Source organism: Symphalangus syndactylus, chromosome 10 (genome assembly GCF_028878055.3).
Source record: "Symphalangus syndactylus isolate Jambi chromosome 10, NHGRI_mSymSyn1-v2.1_pri, whole genome shotgun sequence".
In the NCBI taxonomy this organism is placed as follows: domain Eukaryota; kingdom Metazoa; phylum Chordata; class Mammalia; order Primates; family Hylobatidae; genus Symphalangus; species Symphalangus syndactylus.
In genome coordinates, this window is record NC_072432.2 from 50,170,833 (window position 1) to 50,185,000 (window position 14,168).

Here is a 14,168-nt window from a genome sequence, read left to right on the forward strand (position 1 = left end):
TTCTTTCTTTCTTTCTTTCTTTCTTTCTTTCTTTCTCTTTCGTTCATTCTTTCTCTTTCTCTCTTTCTTTTTCTCTCTTTCTTTTCCTTCTCTCTCTGTCTCTGTCTCTCTCCGCCCCCCCCTTGCTTTCTTGCATTCTTTCTGGCTTTCTTGTTTTCTTTCTTGCTTTTTTTCACAGGGTCTCATTCTGTTGCCCAGGTTGGAGTCTGGAGTGCAGTGGTGTCATCATGGCTTACTGCAGCCTTGACCTCCCTGGGGTCAGGTGATGCTTCTGCCTCAGCCTCCCAAGTAGCTGGGACTACAGGTGTGCACCACCATGCCCAGCTAATTATTTGTGTGTGTGTGTGTGTGTGTGTGTGTGTGTTTGTAGAGGCAGGATTTCACTGTGTTGTCCAGGCTGGTCTTAAACTCCTGGGCTCAAGTGATTCTCCCACCTCAGCTTCCCAAAATGCTGAGATTACTGGCATGAACCACTGCACCTGGCCCCACTATTTCTTTAGAAGAAAAATTTCCTGAGGACTAGCTTTTAATATTTGTTGATACTAAATTAAAAAGCAAGGATTAGTTCCATCCCATATATAAGGTAACAGGAGTTCAGAGGTTACAGTTGTTAGTGTCAGAATCAGCACCCGTGACTTCTGATATCCATATACCAGAGTCTATTCCTCATCTGATTTCCCAAGCCTAAAAATGTTGTGGGAAAGACATGTAATCAATCTAAGTGTCTATCAATGAATGAATGGATAAAGAAAATGTGGTATATATACACAATGAAATAATCAGCCGTAAAAAGGAAAAATGCCATTTGCAACCATCATGGGTGAACCGAAAGGATATTATGTTAAATGAAATCAGCCAGACACAAAAAAACATATATCTCATGATCTCACTGATATCTGCAATCTAGAGAAGCTGATCTCGTAGAAGTAGAGAGCAGTGGTAACAGTGGTTACCGGTGGGATGGTTGACGGGGAGGAGAGATGGGGAGAAGTTGGTCAAAGGATACATAATGATAGTTGGATAGGAAGAATAAATGTTAAGAGAACTATTTTATGACAAGGTGACTGTAGTTAATGATGATATAATGTATTCTTGAAAAAATGTAAAGACAGTGGACGTTATGTGCTCTTAACACAAAAATGATAATGTTAGGTAATGCATCTTGTTAATTAGCTAGATTTAGCCATTCCACAATGCATATGTACTTCAAACCATCATGTTGTACATGATAAAAACATGCAATGTACTCTGTCAATTTTAAAAAGTAAATTTAAAAGGTGCAGGAGAAAAATAAAATTAAAGTGCTATGGGAGATGAAATACTAGTAGGCAGTGAGCACACCTTATGTGAGACAAAATTCCTGGAAAAATAATGGGGAGCCTTCTATCTTCCTAGCCCGTTGCTGGATTTAGAAATGAATTGTTCTCTGATACTAAATTACCATTTCCCAAAAAGGAACACAAGCTGTTGAACAATTCAGTAAGATATTAAGAAGATGTTCCATGATTTAGCAGCCAAAATAACTTTGTTAAATATTTGGTTAATATCTCTTTACTGTTCTAGGAATTCCTAGAGCCTTTAATATGTTTCTTGTGAAGGAGGCAGATGTACTATGCAAAGCTACCCCAATTGATTAGAATAGAAAATACTTTTATTAGAATCCTATTAATATCTCATAGAACATGCATTTCCTGGACCAAAGTTGAGTAAACACGGAATTAAATCTTTAGTGATAGAGATCACATTGGCAGAACAATCTCACTACAAAGATAAATTTAATAATGAATTATGTGTAGAGAAGGAAGAGGGAGTATGTTTGTATTGGTGTCTTCTGAATTTTGTTCTTGTGTGTCATTTATTCAGTTTTGTGTGAAAGTCTTTTTCTTTCTTTTTTTTTTTAAGTTATACTTTAAGTTCTGGGGTACATGTGCACAATGTGCAGGTTTGTTATAGGTATACATGTGCCATGGTGGTTTGCTGCACCCATCAACCTGTCATCTCCATTAGGTATTTCCCCTAATGCTCTCCCTCCCCTAGCCCCCTACCCCCCAACAGGCCCTGGTGAGTGATGTTCCCCTCCCTGTGTCCATATGTTCTCATTGTTCAACTCCCACTTATGAGTGAGAACATGCAGTGTTTGGTTTTCTGTTCTAGTGTTACTTTGCTGAGAATGATGGTTTCCAGCTTCATCCATGTCCCTGCAAAGGACATGAACTCATTCTTTTTTATGGCTGCATAGTAGTCCGTGGTGTGTATGTGCCACATTTTATTTATCCAGTCTCTTATTGATGGACATTTGGGTTGGTTCCAAGTCTTTGCTATTGTGAACAGTGCCACAATAAACATATGTGTGCATGTGTCTTTATGGTAGAATGATTTAAAATCCTTTGGGTATATACCCAGTAATAGGATTGCTGGGTCAAATGGTATTTCTAGTTCTAGAACCTTGAGAAATTGCCACACTGTCTTCCACAATGGTTGAACTAATTTACACTCCCAACAGTGTAAAAGTGTTCTTATTTCTCCACATCTGCTCCAGCATCTGTTGTTTCCCGACTTTTTAATGATTGCCATTCTAACTGGTGTGAGTCTTTTTCTTTCTTTCAAGTATGTGTCTGCCAAGTTTTTATTTCCCTCATCAAACCATGTATTATTTCTGACTATTCTGGTAGAAACGTTGAAACATTTTTAAGCCTACTGCAAATGTCTTCTGTCCAGACCCAGAGAATTTCTAAAGGAGTCTGATCGATTCCTCATTACTGCCAGGGCAGCCTGCACTGCTGTAGTTTGTAGTCGATTTGCTTATAGTATGAATTATGTCATTAAGAAGACTTAAGGTATAAAAAATTGAGTGACAGAGATGTTTCAATGAGAAAAAAAGGGACTTCAACTAGAATGGAAAGAACACAAGAATAAAGTCAAGGAAGGAAGGAAGGAGAGAGGGAGGGAGGGAGGAAAGTGGGAGGGAGAGAGGGAGGCAAGGACAAGGACAAAGGCTAAACTTGCTAAAATGCTGGGATAATTGGCATGGAGAGGTGCTATTGCTGGAGAAAGCAAGTTAGATGGTCACCCTATTTATGCCATTTTTAGCTATTCTGCTTATTGGTATGTTCTTAATAGAAATATGTGCACATGTGAAACGAGAAATATACAAGAATGTTTAAAGCAGCATTATTTATAATAGACCTAGAGTGGAAATAACTAAAATAGGCATCAACAGTAGAATGGAATACCATGCAGCAATAGAAAGAATAAACTACAGCTGCATGCTACAACATGGGTATGTCTCAAAGCATAATATTAATTTCCTTTAATATAAATGTCAAGAACAGGCAAAATTAAATTATAATGTGAGATATAATAATCGCCTTTGAGGATGGTGTAAGTAATTGATTAAGATAGTTTCAAGGGACTTCCGTGGTGCTGGCAATATTTTATTTCATTTTTTTAATGTGGTAAAAACCATAAAATTTACCATCTCAATCATTTTTAAGTGTACAGCATAGTAATGCTAACTATACCTCATTGTTTTGGCAGATTTCTCGAACTTTTCATTTTGCAAAACTGACTCTATACCCACGGGTCAAGTGATCTTTTTAACGATTGCCATTCTAACTGGTGTGAGTCTTTTTCTTTCTAAGAAAGACTAAGACTATAAAATGGGGAAAGAATATTTTCTTCAACAAATGGTATTGAGAAAACTGAATATCCATGTACAAAAGAATAAAGTTGGACTCTTACCTTATACCATATTTTAAAATGAACTCAAAAAGGGGTTAAAGATCTGAAACTTTAAAACTCCTACAATAATAGGGAAGAATCTTTACAAAGCTGAATTTGGCAATGATTTATTGGCTATGACACCAAAAGCACAGGCAACGAAAGCAAAAATAGACAAACGGAACTACATCAAACTAAAAAGCTTCTGCACAGCAAAGAAAACAATCAACAGAGTGAAAAGGCAATTTATGGAATGGGAGAAAATATTTGCAAATCATATATCTGGGAAGGAGTCAATATTAAGAATATATAAAGAACACTTGTAACTTAACAACAACAAAAATAACCCAACTTAAAAAATTGGCAAAGGACTTAAATATATATTTCTCCATAGAAGATATTCAAATGCCCAATAAGCATATGAAAAGGTGTTCAATGTCACTAATTATTTAGAAAACGCATGTCAAAGCCACAGTGACATATCACTTTATACCTATTAGCATAGCTGCTATTAAAAAAAAACAAAAAACAGAAAATAACAAGTGCTGGCAAGAATGTGGAGAAAATGGAACCCCTGTGCACTGTTAGTGGTGACGTAAAATGGTTCAATCCCCATGAAAATGTATCTCTGGACTCTATTCTGGTCTGCTGGTCTGTATGTCTGTCTTTACATCAATACCATATTGTTTTGATTGCAGTAGCTTTGTAATATGTTTTGTAATCAGGAAGTGTGAGGCTTCTGTTTTCCTCATTTCTCTTAGGATTGTTTTGACTATATGGCTTCTTTTGAGATTTCATATGAATTTGAGGATTTTTTATTTAAAAAAATTCCATTGAAATTTCATAGGGATGGCATTGAATCTGTAGATTACTTTACATAGTTTGCATATTTTAATAATATTAAGTCTTTCAATCTGTGAAAATAGGATGTTTTTTCATTGATTTGTGTCTTCTTTAATTTCTTTCAGCAATGCTGTGTAGTTTTTAGTGTATAAGTCTTTCACTTCCTTGCGTAAGTTTATTCCCAAGTATTATATATTTTTGATGCTATAATAAATGAAATTTTTTTCTTAATTATCCTTTAAGATTGTTCATTGTTAATGTATAGAAATGCAGCTGATTTTTGTATGTTGATTTTGTATCTTGCAACTTTGCTGAATTCATTTATTAGCTTAAACAGCTTTTTTTGTGGAGTTCTTACAGGTCTCTACCAATATGGTCAGAGGCGTTTGAACTACAGTGACTCCATCTTGAATAGGGGTTGGGTAAAATAAGGCTGACACCTACTGGGCTGCATTCCCAGGAGGTTAAACATTCTTAGTCACAGGATGAGATAGGAGGTCAGCACAAGATACAAGTTACAAAGACCTTGCTGATAAAACAGATGAGGTAAAGAAGCTGGCCAAAACCCACCAAAACAAAGATGATGATGAAAGTGACCTCTAATCATCCTCACTGCTCATTATATGCCAATTATAATGCATTAGCATTTTAAAAGACACTCCCACCAGCCCCATGACAGTTCACAAATGCCATGGCAATGACTGGAAGTTACCCTCTATAGTTTAAAAAGAGGAGGACCTTCAGTTCTGAGAAATCTCTGTACCTTTCCCAGAAAACTCACGAATAATCCACCCTTTGTTTAGCATATAATCAAGAAATAACTATAAATATACCCAATCAAGCAACCCATACTGCTGCTCTGCCTATGGAGTAGCCATTCTTTTGTTTCTTTAGGTTTTTAATAAACTTACTTTCACTTTACTCTTTGAACTCGCCCCAAATTCTTTCTTGTGCAAGGTCCAAGAACCCTTTCCTGGGTTCTGGATCGGGATCCTTTTCCAGTAACAATGTCACCTGCAAACAGATAATTTTGTTTCTTCCTTTTCAATTTAGATACCTTGTATTTCTTTTTCTTTCCTAATTGTTTTTGCCTAATTGCTAGGACTTCCAGTACTATGTTGAATAGAAATGGAGAGAGTGGACATTCTTGCCTTGTTCCTGATCTTACAGGAAAAGCTTTCAGTTTTTCATTACTGAGTATGATGTTAGCTGTGGGCTTTTCATATATGGCCTTTATTTTGCTGAGGTAATTTATTTCTATTTCTAGTGTATTGAGTGTTTTTATAATAAAAAGGCATTAAAATTTTTTCAAATGCTTTTTGTGCCAATTGAGATGATTATGTAATTTTTATCCTTTCTTCTGTTAATGTGGTTTATTACACTGATTGGTTTTTATGGGTTGAATAATCCTTGCCTCTTAGAGATAAAACCCACTTAGTCATGGTGTATAATCCTTTTAATGTACATTTGAACTCTACTAGAATTTTATTGAGAATGCATCAATATTTATCATGGATATTGAACCTCATAGTATTCTTTTCTCACAGCAGATTGATCTGGCTTTGCTATCAGGTTAATTTTGGGCTCAGAGAATAAGAATAAGAATAATATGAGATTAAACCATCAGGTCCTTGTTTTTTCTTTTCTGGGAGGTTTTTGATTACTGATTCAGTCTCCTTACTGGTTATAGGTTTGTTCAGACTTTTTATTTCATGATTAAATCTTGGTAGATGGCATTTTTCTAGTAATTTATCCATTTTTTTTCTAGGATATCCACTTGGTGTAAAATAAAATATTTCCTGTCATATGCAAAACAACTTTCATTTCATTCTTGAGTGGTGCTTAATTCTGATCACAACTGTGTATAACAGAGGTGTCCAATCTTTTAGCTTCCCTGGGCCACACTGAAAGAAGAGTTGTCTTGGGCCACACATAAAACACACTAACACCAACACTAATGATAGCTGATGAGCTAAAAAAAAAAAAAAAAAAATCACGAAAAAATCTCATAATGTTTTAAGAAAGTTTACGAATTTGTGTTGAGCCACATTCTAAGCTGTCCTGGGTCACATACAGCCTGCAAGCCACAGGTTAAACAAGCTTGGTGTATAACCAAATGCTCTCTTAGGAAAATTTGAACATTTTAAAACCAAACTGCCTAATGAAAACCCTTATTATTCAAGAAATGTCTATATAATATTTAATTTTTCTAATTTAGCACAGACCATCAGTTAAAATTAAGAAGAGAAACACCAATATAACTATCAAACACACCCATGAAGAAATCTCAGGGTAATAATTTGATTTTTGTTTGACTATTTTGTCTGTTTGCAAAGTAATGTGATAGCTTTTCAGTAATTTATTGAGTCACCTTCTCAGTCATCAAGATGTTATTGCATTTATCAGACTAAGAAGTCACTTCTTAAAGGCAGTTGTAATTAAATTTTAGGTGCCAAATAAAATAGAGAACAACTCTATCAATCCCCTTCATACTTCCTTTCAGGAGTAAGGCTCCATTTCTTTCAGAATATCCTTTAAAAATTGATTGAATAGAAATTCATCTCCTTCCTAGCATCAGGGATTGAGAATGGGTGCCACACATACTTGAAAAAAAGTGCTATAAAGCATTTGCATTTCAAGGCAAAAAACTAACCGATGGCTGACACACCTGAGCAAAAGGCAACTCTGCCTTCCCTGTAGTAAATGTAATTTAATATAGGTCATTAGCTAAGGGAAGAGCAGCAATTTGAATTTTCAAAGTTTGATTCTCAGGGTCATCTACTTAAGAATCACCTGGGCTGCCCATTAATGGAAAGGGCAGGGAGGGTCCCATGAATTTGCATTTCCATAGGCAGCCTGAGTGATTTTTTTCCTTTGCAGAATCTCAATAAGCTCTGGAGAATTAGACGGGCTGGAAAGATTGATTCTTTTGATTATTTGTGAGAATTCTTGGCAGCTCCTTAGGTGGCAGTAACATAGAGTAAATTCCTACCTCAAAAATATCTTAATAGATTTTTAGGTTCAGACTTATAAATTATTAGATATATTAGTTTTTAGATTTCACATTTCAGTTATGTTGGATTCTTCTAACTCATCAATTCACGGCATTAATTCATGGTATTTTCAGAGTTCTCTAAAGTCTTTTCATATCATACTCACTTTCTATATTTCAATATGCCCCAGGAGGGCAGGAATCTTTTTGTTTGTTCACAGATGCATAACAACTACCTAAAACAATTCCTGGCTCATAGTGTTACAGTTTGGATTCACCGCTGTAACTCAGATACCTGCCATTGGTAACAATGGCAAGTGTTCAATAAATATTTGTGGAATCAATGAATAAATGGTGAGGGGTATACCGACAGATTAAATGTCAGTTTCTCACTTTGTTGAAGCTGTAGCTGTGCGAACAAAGATTCAGAAGGGATTCTTAGGATTTGAACAACGCCAATGGCTTTTGATTCAAGGTACTAAGGGATGTACAGATGTTCCTACTTAAATTTGCTTGTGCAGACTGGTAAGGGCATCAGCAAAAAATTAACCGTTCTTCTAAAAGTCTTGGGAAAGGAAAGAAGAAAAGGAGACAGGAAATGGAACAACTGGTGATAGAAGAAAGGAGAGAAGTAGGAAAAACTCAGGGAAGAAAGGTTGGGCAAACAGAAACTGAGTCAGATTTCAGGTGACAGAGAGTAGGCAATTCAGGTCCAAAATCCCTTATCTACAATTCTGAAATTATGAAGGCACGAAAACAAACATTTTTTAAAATTCATTTGATAGCAAAACCTGACCTGAATTACTGTGAAGGTCTTCATAGTCTTTCTCTTGTGTAGCGGGAATATTTCTTTGTTTTACTGCAGTAAGGTTAATATTGTGGACGAAAAAGAGTCAAACTTTGTAAAAATACTTGAAAGGATTTATTCTAAGCCAAATATGAATAACCAAGGCCCGAGGCACAGTCTCAAGAGGTCCTGAGAACATGTGCCCAAGGTGGCTGGGTTACAGCTTGATTTTGTACATTTTAGGGGGACAGAAGTTACAGGCAGACATCAATCAATCTATGTAAGGCCTAAGTTGGCTTGGTCCAGAAAGGCAGGACAACTTGAAGCAGAGGTTTTCAAGTCATAGGTAGCTTCAAAGGTTTCCTGACTAGCACTTGGTTGATAGAGTTATTAGCTAAAGAACTGGAATCAATAGAAAGGAATGTCTGAGTTAAGATAAAGGATTTTGGAGGCCAAGCTTCTTACTATGTAGATGAAGCCTCCAGGTAGCAGCCTTCAGAAAGAATAGATGAAAATGTCTCTCATTAGACTCCAAAAGTTACCAAACTCTTAGTTAATCTCTCCTGGATCAGGAAAAGACCTGGAAACGGAAGGGGATTCTCTATAGAATGTAGATTTTTCCCATAGGAGACAGCTTCACAGGTTCATTTCAAAATATGTCAAAGAAATATATTTTGGGGTAAAATACTCAGATTTCTTTCAGGACCTGCTATCTGTCATGTGATGAGATACTAGAATCAGGTTGGAATTTGGTATATTATTGCTACAAAGTGCCTATGTTGTCAGTCTTAAGATCTCTGTTTTAATGTTAATGCTGGTCGGTTGTGCCTGAATTCCAAAGGGAGGAGAGTATAATGAGAAATGTTTGGCTCTTCCCATCATAGTCTGAACTAGTTTTTCAGGTTAACTTCATAATGCCCTTGGCAGAGAGAAAGGATCCATTCAGTCAGTTGGGAGGCTTAGAATTTTATTTTTGGTTTACAATATGATTGATTGTGGTGTATTGCCCTAGCCTCTTCTGTAATATACATATATAAATATTATTATCTTTAGAAAAATCAACATAATTCTGAACTCCCAAACACCTCTGGCCCCAAGGGCTTCAGATAAAGGATTGTGGACCTGTATAACTAACATCTCACAAAGGTATGTGAAAGGGGAATACATTTGTCCAGATCTCAGAGTATTATGTGGGTGTTTGGGGTTAAATGGTGTCTCCCTCACCTTTAAATTCTTATGTTAAAGCCCTCCCAAGTATCTCAAAATGTGACCTTATTTGGAGATAGGGTCTTTACAGAGGTAACCAAGTTAAAATAAGGTCACTAGGGTAGGCTCTAATGCAGTAGGACTGGTGTTCATATAAAAAGAGGAAATTTGGGTATGAACAGGCATAGAGAGAAGATCGCTTTCATGCGCATCCGTGTGAAGACACCACCAAACAGGCTTTGTGTGAGCAACATGGCTGTTTATTTCACCTGGGTGCAGGCGGGCTGAGTCTGAAAAGAGAGTCAGCAAAGGGTGGTGGGATTATCATTAGTTCTTATAGGTTTTAGGATAGGTGGTGGAGTTAGGAGCAATGTTTTGTGGGCAGGGGGTGGATCTCACAAAGTACATTCTCAAGGTGGGGAGAATTACAAAGAACCTTCTTAAGGGTGGGGGAAATTATAAAGAACCTTCTTAAGGGTGGCAGAGATTACAAAGTACATTGATCAGTGAGGGTGGTGCAGAAACAAATCACAATGGTGGAATGTCACCAGTTAAGGCTATTTTTACTTCTTTTGTGGATCTTCAGTTACTTCAGGCCATCTGGATGTATAAGTGCAGGTCACAGGGGATGCGATGGCTTGGCTTGGGCTCAGAGGCCTGACAATCGCTATCTACAAGCCAAGAAGAGAGGCTAGAACAGATCCTTTTCTTTTAGCTCTCAGAAGGAACTAACCCTGCCCGCACCTTGATCTTGGACTTTCAGGCTCCAGAACTGTGAGACAATAAATTTCTGTTGTTTAAGTCACCCAGTCTGTGATACTTTGTTACAGGCCCATAGGAAACAGATACAGTAGATTTGTGAGTGCTGTGAACCTCAAATATCGGAGACAGGTATCAGTCAATTTAGAAAGTTTATTTTCCCAAGGTTAAGGAAACACCCATAACACAGCCTCAGGAAATCCTGACAGTATGTGCCCGAGGTGGTCAGGGGTACAGTTTGCTTTTATACATTTTAGGGAGACATGAGACATCAATCAATATGTGTAAGATGTATATTGGTTCATTCTGGGAAGGTGGGACAACTTGAAGTGAAGGCTTCCAGGTTAGAAGTAGGCAAGAGACAAAAGGTTGCATTCTTTTGAGTCCTTGATCAGCCTTCCACTGAATGCACAATTTAGTCTGACTTAGTGAATTTGCATTTTTACATAAACAATAGGGCGGAGGAAGCAATCAGGTATGCATTTGTCTCAGGTGAGCCTCACAAGGATGACTTTGAGCTCTGTCTGTCCTTTGTCCACAAGGAATTTCCTGTGGGCAAATTGTGAGGGAGACATGTAGCTTCTTATATTTGTAACTATCTTATTTAGGAATAAAATGGGAGGCAGGTTTGTCTGACATAGTTCCCAGCTTGACTTTACTCTTGGCTTAGTGATTTTGAGATTTCAAGATTTATTTTCCTTTCACAGTGCTCTACAGGAAATGCAAGAGCTATTGGTGTGCTGCAGGTAAAGAGAATAAGACTTGCCTGGCACAGTGGCTCACACCTGTAATCTCAGTGCTTTGGGAGTCCAAGGCAGGAGGATCGCTTGAGGCCAGGAATTCTAGATCAGCCAAGGCAACATGGCTAGACTCCAGTCTTCACAAAAAATTAAAAAATTATCTAGGTTGGGAGACTGAGGTGGGAGGCTCACTTGAGCCCAAGAATTCAAGACTGCAGTGAGTTATGACCATGCACTCCAGCCTGGGTGATGAAGTGAGGTTCTGTCTTTCTAAAAATAAAAGAAAATAAATAAAACAAAATAAAGCCGAAAGTGGCTTAAAAGTTTGAATTGGAGATAAATAGTTCCAGGGTTGTTTCAGTGTCTTGATGCTGTCATCAAGGACCTGGCCCCTCTTTTCTTGCCTTTTTTCCCTCTTCCCTTCCCTTCCCTCCCCTCCCCTCCCCTCCCCTCCCCTCCCTCCCTTTCCCTCCCCTTCCCTTCCCTCTCTTCTCTTTTCTTCTTTTTCAACTCCTCCTTCCCTCCTCCTCCTCGTCCTCCTCATCCTTCTCCTCCTCTCTTCTTCACCATCAGTGTGGCAGCAGTATCTCTCTCCATGGCTATACAATGGCATTAGTTGTTCCAAGTATTATATCCTCATATGACAAAATGTAAAATAGGAAAGAAAGAGGTTCTTCTTGAGGCTTTCTCAGCAGTCTCCCTATATTTATTTCACTGGTCAGAACCAAGTCACATGGCCATTGCCTGCTGCAGGCAGGCTCGCTCGGAGAGGGGATACAGTCCGTTCTGCCACATCCATTTCCAGAAAATGAATTAGTACACATACATGCATTGATAAATAGGGGAATTACGTTGATATACTCTGGAAGCTGTGTTGGTGTAGCAAAAGAGCAGAATATAGCAGCCTAGCAGGAGAGAAAATTAATAGTAACTTTTAGCAGGAAAGGTAAAAGCCTTTGGCTGTACAGGCAGGAACCTTTTTTAACTTTGTGAAAGAAAATTTAAAATGAGTGCTTATTCCCGACACTCCCTCATGTAAGGGCACCTGTTACTCCTGAGTCTCATACAACTCTAAGCCTGTGGCGGGTTGCACTTCCTCCTACATTTCACTCGTGTCCGTGTGAAGAGACCACCAAACAGGCTTTGTGTGAGCAACAAGGCTGTTTATTTCACCTGAGTGCAGGCGGGCTGAGTCTGAAAAGAGTCAGTGAAGACAGATAGGGGTGTGGCCATTTTACAGGATTTGGGTAGGTAAAGGAAAATTCCAGTCAAAGGGGATTGTTCTCTGGCGGGCAGGGGCGGGGGACATAAGGTGCTCAGTAGGGGAGCTTTTGAGCCAGGATGAGCCAGGAGAAGGCATTTTACAAGGTAATGCCATCAGTTAAGGCAGGAACAGGCCATTTTCACTTCTTTTGTGATTCTTCAGTTACTTCAGGCCATCTGGATGTATATGTGCAGGTCACAGGGGATATAATGGCTTAGCTTGGGCTCAGAGGCCTGACAGCAGCCTCACTGTCTCAGAATTCTGGAATGTATTCCATATTGTTCTTTCTTTCTCTTTTTAAAGTGACTTCTTAAGCATAATATATATGAACCATATGTGAGTACATGAACCAGAAATGAATGAATAGTCCATGTTGTTTTAATGCATTTTATTATATCCTGAGTAGCCCTAGCTATCGTAACTACCTGCCTGGGGTTGTCCAAGTTATATTCTGAAATACCCACTATGTTTTTTTTAGGTCTACTTTTACCCCCAACCCCTTCTTTTTCCTATAAGCTCTGTTATTTTTAGGGCCTAATTTTGCAAAAAACAAGGATTTCCAGTAATGGACTTATAGCTGAAACAAATGAATCTGACATTTTCAGTTCCTGTCCCAAGAACAGGGCTCTGTCAGGCGGAAGAAGCAGGTGCAATGATTTGTTGGGTAGAGGTCAGCAATGCCCGTCTCATAGTGCATATGGATATAACTTGACTCTCACAGGTTCAATATTTGACATGATGAGAATGGTTCAGAAAAAGTAAAAATTGCTACAGGTGAATGTGGAGACTGACAGTTTAATGTAATTGGTAGTAGATTGTCATTCAAGTGCAATTTGTATTGTGACTAACGGATTTGTGTACAAGGCTTGGGAAGGATTTGTGGCTCCTCCTTTGCCATCATGTGGATGTAGGAGAGGGGAATGAGAGGCTGGTCAACCAGATTAGCAAAGCCTTTTTATCTATGCACAGCAGATCTTTGAGCAGCCCCAGACTACAGAAGCTGCTTGGAAATGTGGAGATGAGGATTCACTGGCCAATGCTTAGGCATTCCAGGGGAATTTTTGGAGTGGGGGATAACTGCGAACACCCAGACAGGCCACAAACTTCCAGAAGTAGCTTTCCTTGAAGGAAGCTAGAGCATATTAGCACATGGGCCAGCCTGGGAAACATGAGTCATATAGTCCCCCCAGCCTGACCTGCCCCCGGATAGCAGAACCCACACTGCTGGGCCACAGTGGGATAATTGTAGGTTCTCCATAAGGCACTTCTCTGCATTCAGCCAACTGAGAGGAGAGAAAGATCATCAATCTTGCTTTAAATAGAAAAATATCTTTCACAACTGCCTTTAGCAACTACCTAGATTCTTCTTAAAGATCACCAGTGACAGGTAATGTACTCTCTTTGGAATTTATACTATATAGTTAAGAGAATGGATTCAACTCAAGACTGCCTGGGTTCAAATACCAGTTACTCTACTCAACCAATGATCTGATCTTGATCAAATTATTGAATATCCTGGGTCTCAGTCCTTTCATCTATAAAATGATGGTAATAATATACAGCATAAGGTTGTGAAGATTATATATATGTATATATATATACACACACACACACATATTTAGTTAGAATATAATTAAGTTATATATATAACTTATATGTATGTAACTTAGAGAAACCTAGCACCATACAAGTGTCATTCTTAGTACTATTATTGTAATTATTTTTATTAGAATGACCAAATCAAAGATCATCCAAATCAGAACACATGGTCTGACCAGAAACTTCACTCCATTTCTTGGTTGAACTGAGAAGTTAAGTTGGATATCAAAATATATGTAAAAAACATTTGTTGCCTTT